This window comes from Rhincodon typus, chromosome 37 (genome assembly GCF_021869965.1).
Source record: "Rhincodon typus isolate 14 chromosome 37, sRhiTyp1.1, whole genome shotgun sequence".
Classification (NCBI taxonomy): Eukaryota; Metazoa; Chordata; class Chondrichthyes; order Orectolobiformes; family Rhincodontidae; genus Rhincodon; species Rhincodon typus.
In genome coordinates this window covers 20,745,972-20,766,820 of record NC_063368.1, presented here as the reverse complement: position 1 = coordinate 20,766,820, position 20,849 = coordinate 20,745,972, and the positions used below count along the sequence as shown (strand labels likewise).

Sequence of the window (20,849 nt, the reverse complement as noted above, 5' to 3'; positions counted from 1 at the left end):
ACAGTGTGGAGCTGGAGGAACACAGGCCAGGCAGCATCAGAGGAGCAGGAAAGCTGACGTTTCGGGTCAGGACCCTTCTGTGTTCCATCAGCTCCACACTGTGTTATCTCTGACCCCAGCATTGGCAGTTCTTAAAATGTGATGTTAACTTAAAATGAGATGTCAGCAACAACTACTGCAGGACTACTTCATTCCAAACAGTGGGAGCAGCATATGTAATGGGCAGTGCTAAGTGATCTTGCAGCCAATGGAACACATCTAACTCTGCAGTCCTGTATAGGTGGTGAACGATTAAACAACTAACGAGAGGAGGAGGCTCTGAATGGTACAAGAGCTAAACACACCAGTGCAAAAGGCAAGGCTACAGTGAGTGAGTTATCTTCTCAGTAAGTTATCTTTTCAGATACCAGTTTTAAGCTAATTTGATGATGCACTAGAAAGGTTAACAGGACCAGCCAAATAAATATTGTGGTTACTACAGCAGGTCAGAGGCTGGGAATTCTGTAGTGAGTAACTTACATTTTTTAACTTTTTTTTGTGGAATGTGGCTGTTGCTAGCTGGCCAGCATTTCTTGCCTACCCATAGTTGCCCATGAGAAGGTGATGGTGGTGAGCTGCCTTCTTGAACTGCTGCAATCCATCTGCTGGGGATTGACCCACAATGCCATTAGGGAGGGAATTCCAGTATTTTGATCCAGTGACAGTGAAGGAATGGCGATATATTTCCAAGTCAGGATGTTGAGTGACTTCGAGGGGAACTTGCAGATGGTGGTATTCCCATATGTCTGCTGTCCTTGTCCTTCTAGATGGAAGTGTGGGTTTGGAGGCTGCTATCTGAGGATCTTTGCTGAATTTCTGCAGTGCATCTTGTAGATAGTACACACTGCTGCCACTGAGCGTCAGTGGTGGAGGGCATGGATGCTCGTGGATGTAGTGCCAATCAAGCAGGCTGCTTTGTCCTGGATGGTATCAAGCTTCTTGAGTGTTGTTGGGGCTGCGCTCATCCACGCAAGTGGGGAGTTTTCCATCACACTCCTGACTTGTGCCTTGTAGATGGTGGACAGGCTTTGAGGAGTCAGGAGGTGAGTTACTCGCCGCAGTATTCCCAGCTTCTGGCCTGCTCTCGTAGCCACTCTGTTAATGTGGTGAGTCCAGTTAAGTTTCTGGTCAATGATAACCCCCAGAATGTTGATAGTGGGGCTTCAGTGATGGTAACACCATTGAATGTCTAGGGGTGGTGGCTAGATTGTCTCTTATTGGTGATGGTCATAGCCTGGCATTTGTGTGGTGCGAATGTCACTTGCCACTTGTCAGCCCAAGCCTGGATACTATACAGATCTTGTTGCAGTTGAACATGGACTGCTTCAGTATCTGAGGAATTGCAAATGGTGCTAAACATTGTACGATCATTGGCGAACATCCCCACTTCTGACCCTATGACATTGGGAAGATCATTGATGAAGCAGCTGAAGATGGTTGGGCCGAGGACACTACCGTGACGAACTCCTGCAGAGATGTTCTGGAGCTGAGATGATTGGCTTCTAACAACCACGACCATCTTCCTATGTGTCAGGTATGACTCCAACCACTGGTGTTTGTTGCCTGATACCCATTGATTCCAGTTTTGCTAGTGCTCCTTGATGCAGCCTTGATGTCAAGGTCTGTCACTCTCATGTCACCTCTGGAATTCAGCTCTTTTGTCTATGTTTGAACCAAGGCTGTAATGGGGTGAGGAGCTGGATGGCCCTGGTGGAACCCAAACTGGGTGTCACTGAACAGGTTATTGCTGAGCAGGTGCTGCTTGATAGCACTGTTGATGACACCTTCCATTGCTTTACTGATGATTAAGAGTAGACTGATGGGGTGGTAATCGGCCGGGTTGGATTTGTCCTTTTTGTGTACTGGACATAAACTTGGGCAATTTTCCATATTACCAGGTAGATAAGAGCCTTGTGAGTGTACTGGAACAGCTTGAGCCTGACTCCTCAAATCCTGTCCACCAACTACAAGGCAAAAGTCAGGAATGTGATGGAATATCCCAGGATGAGTGCAGCTCCAGCAACTTACTTCAGCCATTTGTCTACCAACGTAACAGGTCAGAAAGCTGAGGATCCAGTTGCAGAGAATGGAGGCGAGACCTAGGTCTCTGAGTTTTGAGATCAGTCTGGAGGGGATAATGATGTTGAAGACGGAGCTGTAGTCGATGAGCAGGAATCTGACATGGGTGTCCTTGTTGTCCAGATGTTCCAGGGATGAGTGCAGGGCTAGGGAAATGGCATCTCTAGCCCTCCACTCATCCCTGGAACATCTGGACAACAAGGACACCTATGTCAGACTCCTGCTCATCGACTACAGCTCAGTCTTCAACATCTTTATTCCCTCCAGACTGATCTCAAAACTCAGAGACCTAGGTCTCGCCTCCGCCCTCTGCAACTGGATCCTCAGCTTTCTGACCCACAGGCCGCAATCAGTGAGGATAGACAACTACACCTCCTCCATGATAACACTCAACACTGAGCCCCCCAAGGATGTATTCTCAGTCCCCTACTGTACTCCCTGTACACTTGTGACTGTGTTGCCAAATTCCAAATGAATGTCATCTACAAGTTTGCTGATGATACCACTGTGGTATGACAGATGTCAAACAATGATAAGTCAGAATACAGAAAGGAAATACAGGGTTTGGTGGCAGTGCAGTGAAAACAACCTCTCTCTCTCAATGTCAGCAAAACTAAAGAACTGATCATTGACTTCAGAAAGAAGGGAGGAGAACATGCCCCCATCTACATCAACAGAGCTGAGATTGAGAGAGTGGAGAGCGTCAAGTTCCTAGGTGTGACGATAACTAACAACGTGTCCTGGACTTCCCACGTAGATGCGACAGTCAAGAAGGCACAACAATGCCTCTTTTTCCTCAGGTGGCTTAGGAAATTTGGTATGTCTATAAGGTCCCTCACCAACTTTTATAGATGCGCTATTGAAAGCTGTCCGGGTGCATAACAGCCTTGTATGGCAACTGCTCTACCAAGGACCGTAAGAAACTACAGAAGGTTGTGTGCACGCCCAGACCATTATGGAAGCAAACTTTCCAATCATGGATTCCATTTACATGGCCCCGTTGCTCCAGAAATCATTGAAATGCCAACATCATTGAAGATCCATCGCACCCTGCCAAGCTTTCTACAACCTCTTCCGTCAGCCAGAAGATACAGAAGCTTGAACACATGCACCAGCAGGTTCAAGAACAGCTTCTTCCCTGCTGTTATTGGACTGATGAATGGACTCTGTAACTTCAAATGAGGCTGATCTTGCCTAGCCCACAACCTGTGCGATGTAACTTGCATACCTCCATCTAGTTTTTTTTCCACCTTATGATCTGTAAGTCCTTGCTTAATATGATCTGCCTGTACACGTTGTAAACAAAGCTTTTCACTGTACTTAGGTACACATGACAATAAATCAATCAAATCAAACACCTGGGAAGCTTGACACCATCCAGAACAAAACAATCTGCTTTACTGGCACCCTATCCACATTTGGACCCTTCACCTATCCATACTAGCAACTATGTGCACCATCTATATGATGCTCTTCAGCATCTTGACATCTTTGACTGCACCTTCCAAATCAATGACCACTATGGTTTGAAAGGACAAGGCAAGAGATATATGGGAACACAATCACGTACAGGTTCCCTTCCAGACACTTACTATCCTGGAAAATATGCTATTTTTGCTTCAATGTCGCTGGGTAGAAATCCTCCCTAACAACACTACAGTTGCCCCTGCACCACCACCATTAGCTTGCAGTGGTTCAAGGTGGAAAACCATCATCACCACCTTCTCAAAAGGAATTACAGGTTGGCAGTAAATATTAAGCAGTCAGCGATGCTTACGTTTCATGAATGAACAAGACTCCTCAGAGCCTGGGGTGTAGCTCCCTGACCCCCGGCACCCCCCTGCCCCCCGACTAGGGAGGCCCCGCCGGGCCGGGCCGGGCCGGGCCGGGGCCTGGGGTCGAGCCGCTCCGGAGTTCCCGCCTGATTCCGATCTTTCCCGAACATTCCCGAGCGCGTCCCCGTGTGTGTCGGGAGTCGGGCACGCGGCGCGCGGGGACGAGTGAGTGACTGTGTGTGTGTCGCGCGCGGCCGATCCGGGTGTTTTTTTTAAAGATTGTTTTCCGCTCCCGGTTCAAAGCCTTTCCCGGTTTTGGCGGTGGTGGCTCTGGGCCTCGGTGTTGCTTCTCTCCGGGATCCGGAGTACACGGTACCCCCTGCTCCGAGCTCCCTGCCTGGCCGGCCGACCGACCGACCGAGCCTCCGAACCGCCTCCCCTCACCAAGCCCCCGCTCTCTGCCCGCGCTCTCCTCCTCTCCCCCACTCACACGGCCCGCACCATGGCGGCGGAGGCGGGGGCTGCCAGCGGCTTCGGTCCCGGACCCGGTCCCGGCCCGGGCCCTGGCGCCGAGCGGATGCTCCGAGGGTTGAAGCGGGACGAGCCCGGAGACGCGGCGGCGGCTGAGGCCAAGAGACAGCGGCTGGAACCGAGCCTGAACTCGGGGGAGAACGGGATGAGCAGCGAGGCCGTGGCTCAGGTAAGGAGCGGGATCGGGGGGGATTGAGGGGCACATAGCTCGGACACCCCCACCCCTACACCCCAACACCCCTACACCCCAACACCCCTACACCCCAACACCCCACTTGTCCCACCCCTACACCCCTCCTCCACTCACCCCAGTTTCCAACCCCATCCCCACCATCCCCACCCCTACCTGTGCCAAATCCCCCTGCTGCCACTGCCTCCTCCATTCACTGTGCTGCCTTGGTGTCCCCTGGACCCGTATCCACTTCTCCCTCTCCCCATTTTAGTCTCCTTTTCATCATCATACATTTGTCAACCTTCTCTTGTCAGTCCATGCCCCCTACTACTCCTTGCTCTCACTGCTTGCCCTCCAACTCCAGTTAGAGATTTTTCTAAAATTGCATATCATTTTGTGAGTTTCCAGATTTTCTTAAACTTTCTTGGAATTTATTCATTGTGTTTCTGTGTTAAATATGACCTCCAAAAAAAAGTATGCCCTAAGGCAGACAGGCGAATGTGACTTAAGCTCAGCACAAATCAGCTGGGACCATTTCAAATATTTTGGAGCACCTCCCTATAGCAGTTCAATTTTCTTACCATGCTACACTCGACTAGCTGTTACTATTTCAAAATGTATTTTTAAATAGGCAGGTTATTTGAATAAAATGGTCCAAGTGATGCTGTATGTGGACAAAGATATCTCAGTGAAACAGGACTAACACCTCCATTCTAGGGAGCGAGCATTTCTTTAGATTGCAGTGGGAGGGAGATTTTGGCTGTGACCTTTGAAACTCTACTCATTGGTTTGTTAAATCCAAGGGAGTTCATTTTTTAATAGTAAAACCGTAGATTTGGTGAAAATGGATCTAACAAAAACAAGTTGCATTTATGTAGGAGTTTTTTAATGTGGAAAACATCCAAGATCCCAAGAGCGATGAGGTATAAGTTGAAACCCAACCAAAGGTTTAGATGTTGGGATGATTCACAAACTGGTCATGAAGGAGCAGAGAGGGAATGATTGTTGTATGCAGTGAACATTAGACCTTATGATCTGCATGGCTTTGGGAATTTTTGCCAATGGTTTTACTCAGGTAATGTGGGATGTGTAAAAACCAAAGTTAGAGGAACAAGAGTTTTTGGAGTGATGGATGCAGTTTCAGGGTGGGAGGAGGGGAAAACTTGGAAGGTTTGAACACGAGGCTTAGAATTTTAAATTGAAAGTTTTGAGGTCCTGGGAGCCAATCAATAAGCACAGAGGTGGTGGATCAATGAGATTTAGTGTGTTAAAGATAGAGGCAGCAGAGTTTGGATGAGCTTAAGTTTATGGAGGATGGGGTATAGGAGGTCATCTCAAGATAGTATAGATTGGCAAAAATGACTAAGTATCGAAGGGCGCAGGTGGGTGATAATATGGGGAGAGAAAAGACAAGAAAGAGATATTTGCAAATTATCGACTTATATAATGTAAATTGAAAATCGTGTTTTGTTTTGCTGAGCAATTCCAATTAAATCATAATACAGGTAGCAATAAAGCAGTTAAATCTGAATCCAGAACACTTTGGTGATTATATTTAAGGATATTGGGTAGACTATTTGGGACTGCGATGAGGAGAAATTTCTTCACCCTGAGAGTGTTGAGGCTGTGAAATTTGCTGTCGCAGAAAGCTATTGAGGCCAAAATGTAAAATGTTTTCAAGAAGACCATAAGGCCATAAGACATAGAAACAGAATTAGTCATTATACCCATCAAGTCTGCTCTGCCATATTTCTCAACCCCATTCTCCTGCCTTCTCCCCATAATCCTTGGCCCCCTTACTATCTGTCTCTGTCTTAAATATGCTCAATGACTTGGCCTGCACAGCCCTCTGCAGCAATGAGTTCCACAGATTAACCACCCTCGGGCTGAAGAAATTCCTCCTCATCTCAGTTCTAAAGGGTAGTTCCCTCACTCTGAAGCTCTGCCCTCAGGTCCTAGTCTCTCCTACTAGTGGAAACATCTTCTCCATGGCTACTGTATCCAGGCCTCTCAGTATTCTGTAAGTTTGAACGAGACTCCATTCTAATGGAGTCATAACCCCTCTAATGCTATCCTTGGATATGGGGCCCGGGATTGCTCACAACTGGTCTGACCAGAGTCTTATACAGCCTCAGTAGTGCAGCTCTGCTTTAGCATTGATTTCAAAAGGACGAGAATACAAATGTTGCAAGAAGAAGTTAGATCTAGTTCTGGATCAAAAGGGATCATAGGGCCTGGGGAAAAGCTGGGATAGGGCTCTGAGTTGAATAATTAGCTAATTTTGGGGGTTGGTTAGCTCAGATGGCTGACTTGTAATGTAGACTAATGCCAATAGCATGGGTTCAGCACCTACATTGGCTGAGGTGACTATGAAGCACTCTCCTACTCAACCTCTTCCTTTGTCTGAGGCGTGGTGACCTTCAGGTTAAAACCACTACCAGTCATCTCCCCTAATGAAAGAGCAGCCCTGTCGTCCAGGAAGACTTCACTTATTTTTGAATTGCAGAGCAGGCTCAAAGGGCCTTATATTTTCCCCCTACTCCTATTTTCTTTGTCTATGTTGAAAATATGAACACCTCTTTATTCACCGATGGGATGTGGCTCATCAGCCTTTATTGCCTATCCCCTAGCTGCCCTTGAAAAGGTGGCAGTGAGCTGTTTGCTTGAACTGCCATTTTCCGTTTGATGTAGGTCGACTCAAAACGCCTCAGGGGAGGGAGTTCCAGGATTTTGACCATCGAATCTGAAGGTACAGCAATAAGTTTCCAAATCAGGATGGTGAGTGCCATGGAACATGTAGGTGGTGGTGTTCCGATATGAATTGGGATCAGGAGTAGGAGTAGGCATTTGACTCCTTGATTTTGTTCTGTCATGGCTGATCTGATGGTGACCTTAGCTCCATGTTCCCTGATACCCCGATAAACACTGACTGTCAATACTCTGCCTTCAGAGTATTCATTGACCCTGCTTCCACTGGAGCACTACCCCAGAGATTGAATGTTTACCATGCTCTGAGGAAAAATAATTATTTTCATCCTTTGTCCTTAATGGGAGACCCCATTTTTTTAAACCCCTCTTCTAGCTGTTTTCACAAGGAAAAGTATCCTTTCAGCAGCCACTCTGTCATGTCCTGTCAGATTCTTGTCTCGATAGGTTCACCTTTTATTATTTTAAACTCTGATGTGACTTTCAAACATTGATCATCTGTTTTAAACTTCAAAAAAACTCTTGATGTGTTCACTATTGTAAAGACTTGTTTAAAGATGCTTTTAAAGATTGTTAGGTTTCTTTAGTTAGTTAAACTGCTAGTTTATTTAAAGTAACAATAAATAAATAACCAACACCAAGGTTGCTCAAGGTAAGGAGAGTGATGAGCTACAGGTAGTGGTCTGGGGAATGTCAACTTTTGTTTTAAAAGCATGTTGATTGTATTAGGAAAGGAGATTAGGAGTTCTAAAGTGTTGATTTGTGAGAAGGATTGAGTTTGAGTGATAATCAGTGAATGATCTTTAGTTGCAATAAACTCAATGCTTGTAGTGATTTATTTAATGGTGGTAATATTAATGTAGTTTCTATATGTCAGGGTAGAGGATTTAGTGTCCAATTTATTTGACATTATAATCAGTATATTTTTCACTGTATTTGAACATTCTAAGAAATCTGTTCATGGGATTTAACAGAAATGAGTGAAATAAGTTCATCCTTTTTGACTGCACCATGAAGTTCTTGCATCTTCCACCTCTCCAATGAAAGGTCAAGAGGTTAAAAGTAAGAGCACATTTTTCGATCTGTGTTGTTGGAGAGAATCCTACTACTTGTGTAAGACTTCCAAATCGTGAGCTGTGTAGGTATCTGAGTGTATTTTATGACAGTCCCCCTCACATGGAAGGAAAAATTTAGTATTCACTAGAACAGATCAGTGATTTTAATATTATTTGGTGTACAACTTATAAATTGTGACTGTAATTGTATACAATTATTGAGAATTGGTATACATGCCGGTTGTAATAGGAAGTGTGTAAGGTAGGTAACTGAATAATGAGAATTGACATAGAAACTAAAACAAATTGCATGATATTCCTATAGCTATTGACGTAATACACGGCAGATGTATTAATGGTAAGCTCTAAGAAAAACCTTTAATTTACCTGTCCCTGTCTTGAGTGTCTCAGTCCAATGTAAAGCAGATTAGGTATAGTGTGCACTTCCGTTTGTGCAGGCTAATGTGGAGACATTTGTGTGAAAGACCTCAGAACATCAGAGGATAATGGCTAGTTAACCTCTTTTGAATCAGATTGGTTGAGGGAAGAATATTTATCAAGATTTTGGTGAACCCTCTTGGTTTTATATCACCATGTGATCTTCAATGCCAAGCCATTGATTTAACAAAATATGGCCTTGTTTTGAATGTTGTGAGTAAACTATAGTGTCTCTGATACAGGCTTCTTCTTGATTGATAGGTATTTATTGGGTAAATATAATAAATGAGGGAACCAAAGCAGATAAATTAAGCTAAGTTATAGAGGTGGAATAGGCATAAGGGGCTGAATGGCTTACTCCTATTCCCATTTGTTCTTTCTACACTGTTAATACAGGTGGCATGATAACTCTTGGAGTAATAGTTTGTGCTGACCCTCTGACCTGAAGGTGCAACCATCTATGAGAATATAGGAGACATGGTTAGTCAAGTTTGTGGATGACACCAAAATTGGTGGTAGAGTGGACAGTGAGGATAGTTATCTAAGAGTACAATAGGATCTTGATCAGTTGGGCCAGTGGGCTAGGACTGGCAGATAGAGTTTAATTTAGATAAATGTGAGATGTTGCGTTTTGTTAAGACAAACCAGGGTAGAACTTACACAGTAAATGGTAGGGCCCTAGGGAGTATTGTCATACAGAGACCTAGGGGTGCAGGTAAATAGCTCCTTGAAAGTGGCGTCACAACTAGACAGGGTGGTGAAGAAGGTGTTTGGCACGCTTGCCTTCATCGGTCAGATCATTGAGTACAGGAGTTGTGACATCATGTTACATCTGTCCAAGACTTTGGTAAGGCCACGTTTGGAGTGTTGTGAACAATTCTGGCTGCCCTGCTATAGGAAGGATATTGTTATACTGGAAAGGGTGCAAAAAGGATTTACGAGGATGTTACTGAAACTGGAGGGTTTGAGCTGAAAGGAGAGACTGGAAAAGGCTGGGACTTTCCTCCCTGAAGCATAGGAGACTGGGAGGTGACCTTATAGTGGTTTATAAAATCACGAGGGGTATAGAGAACTGAATAGCCAAGGTCTTTTCCCTAGGATAGAGTGCATAGGTTTAAGATAAGAGGGAAAAGATTTAAAAGGGCCCTGAGGGGCAACTTTTTCACAGAGAGGGTGGTCAGTATATGGAACATGCTAGAGGAAATGAAAGATACGAGTATAATTACAGCATTAAAAACACATTTAGACAGGTACATGGATAGGAAAGAATTAGAGCGATTATGGGCCAAATGTGGACAAATAGGACTAGTTCAGTTTAGGAAACCTGGTTGGCATGGATGAGTTGGGCCAAAGGGCCTGTTTCCGTGCTGTATACTTCTATGACTCTATCTGAATCAAACTGACCATGTCAACAAAGGCATTTCATGGAAATATAGAATGTAAGCAGGAGTAAGCCACTCCACCCTTCAAGCCTGTTGATCATCCAACTCATTACCCTGTTCCTTTGCATATCCTTTGATCCCTTTAGTCCTAAGAACTATATCTACATCTTTCTTGAAGATCTTCAATGTTTTGGCCTCAAGAGTTCTTGTGGCAGAGCATTCCACAATCTCACCACTCTGAATGAAGAAATTTCTCCTCCTCTCTGTCCTAGGTGGCCTGCCCATTATCATTACACTGTGACTCAGTCATCAAAAACATCCTTCCTGCATCATCTTGTATAAAGTTTTTAGCTTATCACTTTAAATGTACGTAACCACAAGTGCTTCAGTCCAGTTCAAAATATTGCAGGCAGATCAAGTTTGTAAAGGTAAGTTTATGTGCAACATAGCTTACATTTATATAGTACCTTTACACTTCTGTGAATACTTCAATCAGACAAAAATCGTCACCAACTCAAATGAAGTGTTAAGAGGACTGACTTGATCTGCCTACAATATTTTGAACTGGACTAAAGCACTAGTGGTTAGGTGCATTTAAAGTGATAAGCTAAGAACTTTATACAAGAAGAGGAAGGATGTTTTTGATGTCTGGGTCCCGGTGTAATGATAATGGATAGGCCGCCTAGTACAGAGATGAGGAGAAATTTCTTCATCCAGAGTACTGAGATTGTGGAATTCTCTGCCACAAGAACTCTTGAGGCCAAAACATTGAAGACCTTCAAGAAAGATGTAGATATAGTTCTTTAGGACTGAAGGGATCAAAGGATATGCGAAGGAACAGGGTGGCGAGTTGGATGATCATCAGCCTTGTAAAGGAAGGGCAAGGTGGGAGGTGTAGGGAGGGAATTCCAGAATTTAGAGTCTAGACGGTTGATGGCTGAAGGCACAACTGACTGAAATCCTAATGCTGTTGCTTCCTTAATTTTCATGTGTTGGCTGCAGATATCTAGGAGGCGTTTTTGATATTACGTAGTCTTCAGTATATCATTGATACACAAGTTCAGGGAAAGTTTTCAATTAAATAAGCCATTCCAATCTCCAGTAAGCACCATATATCTTCAAATTAAAACTGCTGGATAGCATCACAGAGAAGGAACTTAAAATTGTTCTGAGTGATAGGAAGAAGCTGGAGGACAAAAGACAGAATTCTATTCTATGATCACTTCAGAAATCACTTGACAACTAAACAGATAACTGGATAAAGAGACTTCCAAGCTGTTGGAGAAAAGGTGGCTGTGGACTAATTGGACTGAAGGGTCCATTTCTACGCTGTATGACTGTGTAATGGAAACTAAAATGTTACAGTGCCTTGTTCATCGTACACCAAAGGCAGTTGGCAAGCATTCCATGAAAAGATGTATGTTGAAGCACTCTGAGCACTTCACACTATATTTTTGAGGAGTTGTATTTTTATTATCACTGGGCTGTTATAAATTCTAGGCTATGGTGTAGCCAGTAAGAAAAGTGGCATATTTATTTATATCTTCTGTTGAATCAAGGATATTCACTCCCTGTAACACTGACCACACCTCCAACCAACATGTTGAAAGCCCTTAGGAATCTGAGAGTGCACAGTCTGACACAGCTGCACTTCAGACACCAGTCTTTGTGAAAAACAGCACTGGAGATCAGCTAATAAACGTACCATGTGGCATATATTAGAATGTAATATGTTAGTATTTCACACACTGTAAAACTGCAATTGCAGATTCAAGATTTATGGTGAAACAAAGGCATGTATATCAGGAAGTAGTTACATAATGTCAGAAAGCTGGTTACTGATCTGATTTGCACAATCCCAGCTAAAGCAGCTTTGTCCATTCTAAACTTGATAAGCAGCCATGAAACAAGCTTTATCTGCCATGATCTTGAGTGGATTAAACCAGGGAGTGTTGTGATGCAAATCTCAGCCAATTTATGAGGTACATTCAAAGATAGACATCTCCATAGCAGACTGGGAAACTGCCAAGTTACTGAGCAGATTTCTACAATATAGTCACAGGAAATAATTAATGTTATTTCAGTTTTTGTTTTCTCAGCAAAATAATTAACCTTTCCTTGTAACAGATCATGTGCCCATTAATTGAGGATCTGCAAAATTATGTAAGTAACGTGCTGGCCTCATGACCTCACAAATACGCATCCTGGAACTACTCAGTGTTTTCATTGCTGCCACCACGTAGTACTTTATTGAATTTTCAAGAACTTTGTGGGGGAGTGGGGCTTACATATCTCTTAAATAGACCATCAACAATTTATTTCCTGTGGCCACATTACTCTCAACTGGGTCTTAAAATAATATTCATGCGATCACTTAACAAAAATCACTATCCCCCCATAGCAAGTTGGATTTTCACTAGAATCCGGCAAGGTAAGTTGGAAACACAATAGCCTTCAGCGGGATGAGGACAGCGGTTTAGGTGTCACTGAGCTTGCAAAACTGCATTGTTAATTACGTGCCTGAATATTTGGACATAAATTTAATAAGCAAATCATCAATGATAATATGTTGGAAGGAAGAATAGGACTATGTTAATAAGGTATAAGATTATTTGACATTAAGTAAAACAAAGAGAAGACCACATTTCAGTCAGTGTAGCACATCCCTCCAGTATTCTAGATCTTCCATCACAGATTCAATACATTTGAACATTGTCATGGTTTTCATCCTGACCCCCCGCCTTTTCAAAGAACATCTCCCAACGTTTTCCCAAAATTTACTTTTCATCAAATTAACTCTTGCTAGCCTGAGTGCAACAGCCATGATAGCTCTCTGTTCTCAGTTGCGTGCTTTCCAGGGTTGTCCTGGATAATGATTAGTACTGATGATCTATTAATTGAGCTTTCTGCCCAATTGCCAATCTACTGAGACCAGATGTCTTAACTTCAAACCTGTGGTCTGTGTGGCTTGTTAAAAGCACAGGGAACATCACAAAACAATGTGTGATGCCAAGCCATAAAAGAGAAATTAAGTCAAATGATCAAAGCCACTAAAAGAGATGGACTTTAAAGACATCTTAAAGAAGGAAATTCAAGTAGAGAGGTGGAGAAATATACAGACTGAGGTAACAGCTTTCAATGGTAGAGCAATCGTGATTGAGAATGTACAAGAGGCCAGCATTAAAACGGTGCAGACATCTTTGAAGAGTTGTGGGACTGGGCGAAATTAAAAGGTAAAGAAGGTTGAGGTCCTTGAGGGATTTGAAAATGAGAATAAGAATTTTAAAATCAGCATTGCTTGACATGGAACAAATGTAGGTCATCAAGCAGGGTTTAGGGGAATGGGCCTTAATACAGATTATGACATAGACAGTGGAGTTTGGATGACCTCAAGTTTGTGAGTGTAGGATGTGGCAATCGGGAATGCTTTGGAATAGTTCAGTCTGGACGTATTAAAGTCTGAACACCAGAACATAAGGAAAAGTTGCAGGAATTGGCTATTCAGCCTCTCCAGATTTCTCTGCTGTTCAGTAAAATCATGGCTAGTCTGATTGTTTCAGGAGCAGATATGTTGAGATGGGCGAAGTCAGGTGATCATGTGAAGATAGAATTCATTAGTCTTAGTGATGGCTTAAATATGAGGCTGGAAGCTCATGTCTGAACCAGCTGTGGCACGAGAATATGAGCAGGCTGACTAAGTGTTGCCAGGGAGAGGAATGGAGTTTTGAGTGGAGACCAAAGTTAATGACTTCAGTCTTCTCAATATTTATTTGAAGGAACTTTCTGCTCATCTGGTATTGGATGTTGGTAAGCAGTCTGCAGCCATGGTGGAGTTTAGAGAAGTGCTGTTGTAGGAGTAGACCCTTTAGCTCCACAAGCCTGCTCTTCCATTACAGTCTGTGGCTAATCATCTGTCTCAATGTCCCACTCTATCCTTGGATCCTTTGATGTCATTAATAACTAGAAATCTATCAAAATCTGTCTTGAACTTAATGGCTGACCTTCCACAGAATTTTTATGTGTTCTTGTATTGCTGGGTATCTTCCAACGTACATGTTAATACAAATGCAAGGTCTTTGCATCAATTTATTAGAAGGGCAGCGTGTTTTTCCTTATGTTCTGGTGTTTAGCCTTCAGTACCTCCAGACTCAGCTGAGAAAAGGGGACCAAAAAGAGATCCTGGGGTTGATCCCAAAAGTAATGCTATAGGAGCAGGAAGGGGAGCTATTGCCAACAGAATTATTGGGAGAGTCTGAGGGTGAATAGTTGTCATGATCACAGCTCCACGCATTACTAACTGAATGTTATGGTTAAATAATTTATTCCTCTTGCCGCCAGAAGGTTGCAGTGATTATTTTGGGTAATGGGACTGTGTTCTGATTGGTTATTGTGTGTTGTGCTGGTCACAAACTGGGGCCTCATCATTTTGTGTTTTTCATGTTGTGAGTAAACAGGTACACTGTCTCAAGTTGGGCTATCTGAAAAGCGGAGATTTTTGAGAACTGTTTGCATACATTTTAGTTGTTATAAAGTGTGTAGAACAATTTACTAGGATACTTTGGTTAGGTGCTGCATTGACAATGGTGTACCAAGCTTGTTGGTGGCTTCACATGCTCATCTTTTCATGTTCTGAGTGGTCTTAGCAATAATTGAGCCCACCTGACCTGGGCTTGCCTGATTTCACATGCCTGTTAATGATTGAGTTATATTCTTAATATTTGTCTCTGGAAAACTAAAGATCCGACATCCAGTACAGACCTGGTCACAAGTTGCCAGTTTTGAGATACTATCTGTACGTCAAATCCTGGCTTTGGAACTAATTAAATAGGAAACTGAGAACAATTAGCATTTTTCAAATGGTATTTCAGAATTCAGGTAACTTTATTTGTTCCACTCGCTTGCTGGGTTGGGGGTCTTGGTGAGATTTGAGTATTGGTGAGGCTGGGTTTTCTGAGTGTGTTATGTCCAATTAGAAAAATCTGTGTAATTATTAGTCAATCAGAGCTGCTGTCTAACATTGAGCTAATGTTCTCCACAATAGAGTACAGCTCATTTATGAAGTCCTCAATCATTTAGATTTGAAACAATTGATATTTGATATTTTCAGTTTGTCTCTTCAAGTGGACCAGAGCTTGTGAAAGTAGAGGGTTTCATTTTTTTTCCAAAGTTGCTGAACAGCCATTATTATATTCAGTTGCTATTTACTCTTTGGAAACTGAAGATGCTAAAGGACAATTTAAAATTCATGTATATTAGGTTTCCTACAATGAGTAGCACAGAAATTCTTATCTGGATGGAGCTCTTGTTGCTAACTTTCAATTAGGAGAATCTTAAGTATAAGTCTGGTGATTAATATGTGAAATTACACAGCTCTGATGTTTAAAATGAGCCATTAGTGGCATGTAGGACAATACAGCATTCAGGCATGTCTGATACATCTAGCCTCTTAGAATTATGTTATGACATACATGGTATCATCTAAGACCAGTGCATTTGGGAGCAGACCACTTTTCAAAGTGGATCTTACTTGAGAATGAAGCACTGAGAGCTTTCTAACATTGATGTGTGCTCTCTCTGATTGTATGTACATGCATGGTATATTTTTGAAAGCTTCAGGTTTCCTTCCTGCTCATGTTGGGAGAAGCTAATAGTAGCAATTCATAAAACAAATCATTTTATGGAATATAATGCAATTTTACTTGTCATGCTTCACTGGCCCAGAATGATCCACTAACTTACATTCTTTTTCCATAGCTTCACTAAATTTCTTGGAAGCAATCTTTTCTCGATAGTTTCTCCTTTGTTTTAGTCTTTGGGGGAGTCAACTTTGCAGCTAAGCCTAATGTTGCCTTCACGGGACGTTCACTTTCTCTTTTTGGCTGGTGCAGTGACTGAGGTTAGCACTACTGCCTCAGTGCCAGGGATCTGGGTTCGATCCCACCCTTGAGTGACTGGCTGTGTGGAGGTTGCCCGTTATCCAGGTGTCGGCATGGGATTCCTCCGATTTCTTCCCACAGTCCAAATATGTGCGGGTTAGGTGGATTGCCCATAGTGTCCAGGGATGTACAGGCTAGATGGATTAGCCATGGGAATTGCAGGGCTAGGGTAAGGGGATGGATCTGGGACGGATGCTCTTTGGAGGGTTGATGGGGACTCAGTGGGCCGAATGGCCCGCTCCCACTCTAGGGATTCTGTGGTTCTATTAGTAAGGGTTATGGGTGGTGAAAATGTGGCTAATTTAAGAAAAAAAATCCTTTAATGAAGCTGAAGGTTGTGTAGACCAAAATTTCTGAAGCTTTCTGTAGTTTTTTTTTTAGCAAAGTATATGCAAGAGCACCAAGTTATGGCAAAGTACCACATAATAGATGTGTTGACAAAATTGAAGCTCATAGAATTAAAGGGGCAGGGGCTGCATTGATATAAAATTGACAAAAGAATGGAAGACAAAGTAAGGGGAGAGACCATGTTTGTGAAAATGGTTCTCCCAGGATGAGGCTAACCCATTGCACTTCAGGTGTGCTGATGCCTGTGATGTCCTCAAATGTGGGATGTTCGGCCACAAAATTTGTGCTGATAAACATTTACCTTCCAGATTGCAACAGAGTATGTGCGGAGTTAATGTTGGGATCACTTTATTTATAAAAGTATACTACCTCAAATCCAGTGATTTGAAAACCAGCTGTGTCTGCAAACCTGATATTTTCTAAACAGGCCATGTGATAATTTTGAATGAGTGAAGGAAGTTACTGGCTTGTTAGTGGGGCTGTGTCAGTGTCGTGAGTAGTTAACTGCTTTGCAGTGCCATTGCAGAGAGAACTACCCTTCAATGTGTATTCTAAAGGAATTGTTCTCTTCAGTGTATCCCCTGTTCATTGAATTGAGCTTCTGATTTTTGTTTTGCATGCAGTGATGAAGTTTCACCCCCACACCATACTTTAAACCCAGCTGAGTATAGAACATAGAACATGGAACAGTACAGCACAGTACAGGCTCTTCAGCCCACGATGTTGTGCCGAACCTTTACCCTAAACCTAAGGTCTATCTAACCTCCACCCCTACCTTATACTATCATCCATATGCCTATCTAATAGCCCCTAATGAGGTCGACTCCACTACCCTCTCCGGCAATGCATTCCATGCCCCTACCATTCTCTGAGTAAAGAACCTACCTCTGACGTCTCCCCTATATCTACCTCCACTCACTTTAAAACTATGCCCCCTCGTAATAGCTATCTCCACCCGAGGAAAAATTCTCTGGCTGTCCACTCTATCTATACCTCTGATCATTTTGTACACCTCTATCAAGTCACCACTCATCCTTCGTCATTCTAAAGAGAAAAGCCCTAGCGCTCTCAACCTTTCCTCGTGAGACCTTCCCTCCATTCCAGGCAACATCCTGGTAAATCTCCTCTGCACCTATTCCAACGCTTCCACATCTTTCCTGTAATGAGGCGACCGGAACTGGACACAATACTCCAGATGTGGCCGAACCAGGCCTTTGTATAGCTGGAGCATAAATTCACGGCTCTTGAACTCGATCCCTGTATTAATGACAAATAACACACCATACGCCTTCTTAACAACTCTATCCATCTGGGTGGCAGCTTTCAGGGAACTGTGGACATGAACCCCAAGATCCCTCTGCTCCTCCACACTGCCGAGAATCTTTCCGTTAACCCTGTATTCTGCTTTCAAGTTTGTCATTCCAAAATGAATCACCTCACACTTTTCAGGGTTAACTCCATCTGCCACTTCTCAGCCCAGCTCTGCATCCTATCAATGTCCCTTTGAAACTTAGAACAGCCCTCAGCACTATTCACAACTTGACCCACCTTCGTATCGTCCGCGAACTTACTAATCCACCCTTCCACTCCTACATCCAAATCATTTACAAAAATCACAAATAGAAGAGGACCCAGAACAGATCCTTGTGGTACACACCACTCTTAACTGAGCACCATGTTTAATATTTTCCGTCCACTACCACCCTTTGTCTTCTAAGGGTCAGCCAATTCTGAATCCAATCTGCCACATTTCCCCCTATCCCATGCCTCCTTACTTTCTGCATGAGCCTACCTTGGGGAATCTTATCAAATGCCTTACTTAAATCTGTGTATACCAGATCCACTGCTCTACCTTCATCCACATGTTTGGTCACCTCTTCAAAGAATTCAATAAGGTTTGTGAGGCATGATCTACCCCTCACAAATCCATGCTGACTATCACGAGTCCAACTGTGCCTATCCAAGTGATCATAAATCCTATCTCTCAGAGCCCTTTCCAATAATTTGCCCACCACTGAAGTAAGATTAGCTTGCATCTCTGCCTTCCTTACCGTATCAGTGAAGATAGCTGATTGTTTTACCAGATTTGGTTGAGATAGTTGATGAAAATGATTTGGATTTGAATTAAGTCACAGATGTGACCAAGACTGTTGAACTTGGGGAGAACAAAAGACTTTGGAATCCAATGAGCTAGACTATTTCACTATGTATTGTACTTAGGATCAGGACATATGTCTATTTTTCCTACAGGTTTGAGTTTTAATGCTACTAAGGCCATCCAGTGGAAGTCTACAGGCTTAATTTAACAAGTCCCATGAAGTTGCCACCTTGCATCTATTCCAAGTCAGTCAGATTGCAAAGCATTATTAAATAGTAATAGACAACATTGTATGAATAAATATAAAATGGTTTTCATTTTTAATATTTCAGTTTGATCTTCTCTAATTATAGATAGGTTGTGGTCGTGCAGAAAGAGTTAATAAATCTAATATTTGAAAATTGTGAATTAATAGTGAATTAATACCAGCAGCAACATGGCCATTAGCTACAAAATGTTTTACATTCATATCATTTGGTTTTTGTGTATCTGCTATTCACTGAATCAAGGAGTTCCAAAATCTGGCACAGATTCAGTCCTGAAGTCCTTGAGATGCCTTATCTGTTAATTGTTTTTGAGTACAGGGCATCATTTCAAAGTATTCCACCTAGACTGTATTCACGAAGTGAACAGGGAGACTTTGGGAAGGTAGGGACTGGTGAAATGGGGAGCCACATGGTGGGTGAAGTTTAATACCGAGAAGTGTGAACTGATTCATCTTGGAAAGAATGAGGAGAGGCAATATAAACTGAGTGTGCAATTTAAAGTGGAAGCAGGAACACAGACTTGGGGATGCATGTACATAGATTCACTTATGTTGGTAGGGCACATCCCTGCTGTATGTTTAAAAAAGCATATAGAATCAATGGCTTTCTGAATAGGATAGAAGTAAGCAGTCATTTGATACCCAGAGTGAGACAGAAAGGGACAATGTACAAAAACAGAAAAATAGGGTCAAATGGGGGAAAATATAAAAAGACAAAATTAATGACTCTTTAATTGAATGCATATAGTATTTGGAATAAGATCGATAAATTAATAGCACAAAAACAAGTTAATAAGAATGATTGTTTAGCAGTTATAGAGACATGGTTACAAGGAGACAAAACTAGGACCTAAATACTCATAGGTATGTAACTTTCAGAAAGAACTGACAAGAAGGAAAGGGTGGTGGGCTAGCTTAGTTTGGGATGGAATGAATACAATAACAAGAAATGATCTTTGAATTTAAGATGAAGAATCTATATGGGTTGAGGTAAGAAATAGCAAGGTGAAGAAGGAGTAGTGTATAGTCACCTAACAGTAGCTATACGATCGGACAGAGAGGAAAGCAGGAGATAATGAGCTCATGCTTTTTAAAAAAAAAGGCAGTACATCAATCATGGGTGACTTTAATCTTCATGTAGGCTGGGAAAGTCAGATTGGCAGAGATGCCACAGGGAAGAATTCATAGTATATTTGGGACATTTTCCCAGAATAATATGTTGTAGATCCAACCAGGGATCAGGCTAATTTAGGTCTAGTGATGTGTAATTTATGTGTAATAAATGATCTCGGAGTAAGAGATCCCTAAAAAAAAGTGACTGTAACATAGTAGTATTTAGCATTGAGTCTGAGAGTGAAGCTTGGGTCAGAAATGACTGTGTTAAATTTAATTGAGGTAATTACATGGGAATGAGGGCAGAGCTAGCTGGAATGAACTGAGAAAGGAGTTCAGCAGCAATGATTTTTGAGGAATAATGCCAGACGTTTAAGAAAATAGTTCATGCTTACAATGAAAACATAGTCTAGTGAGAAAGGAGAATTTCATGACTGATCTTTTCGTGCACTTGGCTGTACTTATCGCCAGCTCACCATAACCCTTAATTCCTTTACTGTTGAAAAATCTACCTATCTATCTTTGCTTTAAAAACATCCAGTGAGGTAACCTCAGCTGCTTCACTGGGCAGGGAATTCTACAGATTCACAATCCTTTGGGTGAAGAAGTTCCTTCTCAGCTCAATTCTAAATCTGCTCCCCCTTATTTTGAGGCTATGCCTCCTAGTTCTAGTTTCAGCGGCCAGTAAAAAAAAAAAAATCTCCCTGCTTCTATCTTATCCATTCCCTCATAATTTTATATGTTTCTATAAGACCTCCTCCCTCGCCCCCCCAATTATTCCAAATTTCAATGAGTATAGTCCCAGTGTACTCAAATATTTCCTCATAAACCTACCCTCTCAACTCTGGAATCAACCTCATGAACCTCCTCTGCATCCCCTCCAGTGCCGTTTCATCCTTTAGCAAATAAGGA

General features: G+C 42.5%; 1 pseudogene; it reads left to right on the top strand.

Annotated features, from left to right (window-relative positions):
- Positions 1-16,618: 16,618 nt before the first annotated feature.
- LOC125487197 lies at positions 16,619-16,761 on the top strand (annotated as a pseudogene).
- Positions 16,762-20,849: the final 4,088 nt, after the last annotated feature.